We start from the raw sequence: 5,223 nt of genomic DNA, 5'->3' as shown, positions 1-5,223 counted from the left end.
GAGGATAAAGGATGCTTTTCCCCTAAGACTGACTAAGTGGCACTGCAGGTTTGAGCTCTCTAAAGAACAGATTGAATGACAACCTTCCGTCTGAAAAGAAATAATATATCGTTCATTACATTTCTCCTCGAGATGTTCCAATTTGCAAAGCATTTGTGAAATATTTCCTCGTCTAACATCGTTGTCAAAGCGTTGATACTTATACCGAATACAATTGCCTGCGGATGAATCCGACACTTGTTAAGATTTCAATTGCACGTCGCGAACAGCTGCCTTTCTTCTCTTCTTAAAAGCAGTTTTAGAACTTGCCGGTTTATTCCCAAAAGGCGAGAGTAGTTGCGAACAGCACGAGAGAGAGAGAGAGAGAGAGAGAGAGAGAGAGAGAGAGAGAGAGAGAGAGAGAGAGAGCTGGACAAACAATGTCATCCTCAAAAGGATTTAGAAGAGACTAACTCAGCTTAAAAATATATATTCGAAGGAAATACTTTGATCACAGAGAGAGAGAGAGAGAGAGAGAGAGAGAGAGAGAGAGAGAGAGAGAGAGAGAGAGACAGGAATGCCATTTCCTTCCGTCAGGAGGCTGACAGCTGTCATTCCTGTCACTCTGTTTTCCATCTCAATGACCTCTCGTGCATCTGTGCTTGGAGGTCTAAGATATTACAGATGAGAATGTTTCCACTTAAGTTCCACGCATCCGTCTGGTGTTTTTTTTTTATATGCTTAAAAATAATGAATACTGTTGATTTATTTCTTGTAACTCGAACATCAGGTTCCAAAATACAATGTCAGTAGATCACGAAGCTGGAGTGTATTTTCGTTTCATTAAATTGTGCGAATTTAGTTTTTTATCATTCAGATTTAAAGAGCAGTTAAACTCGTAGGAAAAAGGGGTCTAAATGATATAAGGGAAATAAGTAGGCACCCAGAAATACAGACCTAGCCAGAACTTCAAAGTAAAACTTGACGAACTATGATCTCTGAATACTTCTTCTTCCCTTGTTTCACTAACTGGAAATGAAGGAATGAAGGATTTGCTCGTTATTGCGAAAGATTCCTTCTCGTGTCATAGTGGAGGATACTCTACTACATAGTGACGAATTGTGGGTAGAGTGACTCTCCTTAATGAACTAAAGCAGTGGTTCTTAACCTCTTTCAATGTATGCACCCCTTTCAAATCAGCGGTCAGTTCTCGCACCCCCTGAATTGCTGAAATAAAAAAAAGCTAAAATACAAAGTTGATATGATGTGTATTATGAAATTAGGTGTAGGTTTATCTATAGCTCAGTGTATAATAATAATAGCAATAATAATAATGTTATTATTATTATTATTATTATTATTATTATTATTATTATTATTATTATTATTATTATTATTATTATTTCATTTTATTTTATTTTTTTGCAAAAAAATAACATACATATGTAAAAATAGATTTTGCTTTAATTATTCATTGGCATCCTCGCACCCCGTAGGAACCAGCTTCGCACCCCCTAGGGGTGCAAGCACCCCTGGTTAAGAACCACTGAACTAAGGCAAACCTAGAGTTACTCTTTAAAATAATCAAGTCTCAAAATGGTCGTAGAATTAATTTGCTAGAAATAGTGTTGGCTTTATCAACTGTAAAACCATAAATTAATTTTTAAATGTTTGAGATATGTTTCTCTTTAATTTCTGCTTGATGATTGCATTATTTGCAGCAAAAAAGTTTTGATTTTCTGGTTTATGATTGGATTGCTTGCAGCAAAAATTTTTTAATGTTCTGCTTGATGACTGCATTACTTTCAGCAAAAATTTTTTAATTTTCTGCTTGATGATTGCATTGCTTGCAGCAAAAATTTAACAATTTTCTGCTTGATAATTGCATCACTTGTAGCAAAAAAATTTTAATTGTCTGCTTGATGATTGCATTACTTGCAGCAAAAAATTTTTAATTTTTTGCTTAAAGATTGCATTACTTGTAGCAAAAATTTAACAATTTTCTGCTTGATAATTGCATTACTTGCAGCAAAAAATTTTTAATTGTCTGCTTGATGATTGCATTACTTGCAGCAAAAATTTTTAAATTTCCTCCTTAATGATTGCATTGCTTGCAGCAAAAATTTAACAATCTTCTGCTTGATGATTGCATTACTTGCAGCAAAAATTTAACAATTTCCTGCTTAATGATTGCATTACTTGCAGCAAAAATAATTATGTTTTACTTTAGGGAAATTAAGAACATTAATCTAAACTAAAAGAGAAAAAGGTTTAAATGTTTGATTCACATTTACTCTTATCATGTAAGTTCTCCATAAAATGCCGGGTCGAAAAACATTAACATTATGCTAATCACACATCAAAAGCCAAGTATCCAGATTCATTTGTTTTGAAGAGATCCGGATCTAATTGGTTATTCACAGTCAGAGAATCACATTAAATATTTTTAAAGATACCGTTTGGGATTATTATTATTATTATTATTATTATTATTATTATTATTATTATTATTATTATTATTATTATTATTATTATTATTATTATTATTATTATTATCCAGAAGACGAAACCTATTCATATGGAACAAGCCCACCAAAGGGGCCACTGACTTGAAATTCAAGCTTTCAAAGAATATTAGGGTGTTCATTAGGAAGAAGTAAGAGGAAGTAAAGAGAAATACAGAAAAAAGGTCTCCCACTCATTATTCAAAAGAAAACAAAATTAATAAATCAACAAATAGATAAAAATGCATTGAAATGCAAGGAGAATAATATTCGGGTAGCAATGCATTTGGAATGCTAAGCGTAATCAGGAACCATGAATGAAGTCGCATTCCGAAAACAGCAGGGTATTCATCAGAGTTGGCGTTAAATAAGAATGACGGGGGAGGAGTCTGGTACAAGCGGCAGTAGTTTGCAATGAGGCCTGAGAGCTGTCTGGGTAATTATGTAATGACTTGTCTATTTTTTTTTTTAAACATGCGGGAGTTAGTGCTTTCGAGTTTTTTTTTTCTGTAATTTCTCTTATCTTTTTTTGTTACAAATTTTTACTTTCACATTTGGACTGACAAAACATTCATTTTTTTTTTTATCTGTCTTACATGACCTCCGCAAAACTTTAGGTTATTGTGAAACTTTATCAGAGCTATGAGAATAAATTTATTCATGGGAGTAATTTTATATTTTGCGAACAGTTGGTCTTCTGTGTACTTTATAATTTTTTTTTAGATGGAAGGATGATAAATCTAATTCATTCAAACACGTAACGTCTTTATTTTTAGGCTGTGCTCCTTTCGGTTCTGATATAAGAATAAAGTAAAATTTATGTTCCGCATGAAGACACTCGACAAAATAAAACATTGCTTACAGACACGACTGAACAGAAAATACATCAAACAAAAGTACTGCACATCTCCAGATCGGGAATACATACCGCATTAAGTTTGATCAAACTTCAATCGAAAACTCCACTTATGAAAAATAACCATAACATTTATCATCATCACTTCTGCATAAATTACCTTCTAGTGCATGCTCTAAAGCATTTATCTATTCCCTCGGGCATATTAATTCCTGGGAAAAGTACCGACACTTCCATCAAAAATCGTAAACTTTTTTTTTTTTTTTTTTTTTTTTTAACTTTTGGGGGGAGGTTTATCTCATCGCAAACATTTTCCTTTCCGTCTTAAACAAAGCATCAACATCATCCGTATCACAGTGAAGTCGCAGCGACGATGGGTAATAAATCCACTGAGATCTCTCTGTCGCAGTCTTCAAAACTTCGCGCGAGAAATGGAAACTCTTTCGGGAGGCGAAACGATTAACAGCAGTATGTCGTCACTCTAAGCGCGTCGGCGCTACACTGAATCCCTTCGGGAGGAACGGTGGTAAGGGAGTGCTGCCGCCTTCAAGTGAGAGACCCATATGGATGAGATGAGGATGCGCTGTTCAGGCTACGGAGAGAGAGAGAGAGAGAGAGAGAGAGAGAGAGAGAGGGAGAGAGAGAGAGATTGAGGGAGAAAGAGAGAGAGAGACAGAAGAGAGAGAGAGAGAGAGAGAGAGAGAGAGAGAGAGAGGGAGAGAGAGGGAGAGAGAGGCTGATTGAGGGGAGAGAGAGAGAGATTGAGGGAGGGAGAGAGATTGAGGAAAAGGGGAGAGAGAGAGAGAGATTCTGAGAAAAAAAGAGAGAGAGAGGGATTGAGGGAGAGATTGAGGAGGTGGGGAGAGAGAGAGAATCTTATGCATTATGGAGCACATTTTCCCAATTTTGAGAGGTAAACGTATTTTCTAATAAAAAGGAAGAGAGAGAGAGAGAGAGAGAGAGAGAGAGAGAGAGAGAGAGAGAGAGACCGAGGGTTGGGGGAAGAAACAAGATGTACGAAGGAAACGCAAAGCAATAAACAGGGTGATAATCCAAGTGTGAAAAAAAAGAGACTGAAATGACGTGATAACTGGCTCTGCCTTCGAGGGAAGACGAACGAAATACGACTGAAAGTCATATAAAAGTCTTTAGGGAAAATTTTGAGTTCAAAAAAGTTTTCCGGAGACATAAAGTTCGGTGGAAAAAAAATAATAAATTGAAACATGAAAATAGATAAACTTCCCCAAAAAATATTAACATTGAGGAAAAATATTAAATGTGCTAAGCGATGAAAGTTTCGCCTTCTAAAGTGAGGAAGTTCAACAAACTTTAACCTTTCATTTATATAAAAAAAAATCTGGCTTGAAGCATTGCCATTCATAAATAGTGAAAAAATAAATGTTTGTAAATATTTTTCAAAAACATTTTTCAATGCTGACGTGACATGAAAAGAATTAAAAATACATGAATGTGTTATCAATATTATTGGTATTTATCTACTTTGTGCATGTTTGGATTAGTGAGTCTCTCTCTCTCTCTCTCTCTCTCTCTCTCTCTCTCTCTCTCTCTCTCTCTCTCTCTCTCTCTCTCTCTCTCTCTCTTCTATCAGAAAATACATGTATCCCTCAAAATTGGGAAAATATGTTCTGCAATGCATAAGATTCTCTCTCTCTCTCTCTCTCTCTCTCTCTCTCTCTCTCTTCTCTCAGAAAATCTCTCTCTCTCTCAAATCAGAAAAAATATATCTCTCAAAATGGATAAATATGTTCTATCTGCATAAGATTCTCTCTCTCTCTCTCTCTCTCTCTCTCTCTCTCTCTCTCTCTCTCTCTCTCCTATCAGAAAATACCCATATCTCTCAAAATTGGGAAAATATCTTCTATA

At 35.3% G+C, this 5,223-nt stretch overlaps 1 protein-coding gene across 1 annotated transcript in view; it reads right to left on the bottom strand.

Moving 5' to 3' along the window:
• The window catches only part of LOC136851978 (thyrotropin-releasing hormone receptor-like), a 45,131-nt gene extending 41,167 nt beyond the window's left edge, over positions 1-3,964 (bottom strand). Inside the window, exon 1 of the mRNA XM_067126374.1 lies at positions 3,500-3,964. The gene's annotated coding sequence lies outside the window, so the exon portion shown is untranslated. The remainder of the gene's footprint in view (positions 1-3,499) is intronic.
• Positions 3,965-5,223: the final 1,259 nt, after the last annotated feature.

The sequence above is a fragment of the Macrobrachium rosenbergii genome, chromosome 24 (genome assembly GCF_040412425.1).
Source record: "Macrobrachium rosenbergii isolate ZJJX-2024 chromosome 24, ASM4041242v1, whole genome shotgun sequence".
NCBI lineage: Eukaryota > Metazoa > Arthropoda > Malacostraca > Decapoda > Palaemonidae > Macrobrachium > Macrobrachium rosenbergii.
This window is presented reverse-complemented; position numbering and strand designations above follow the sequence as displayed.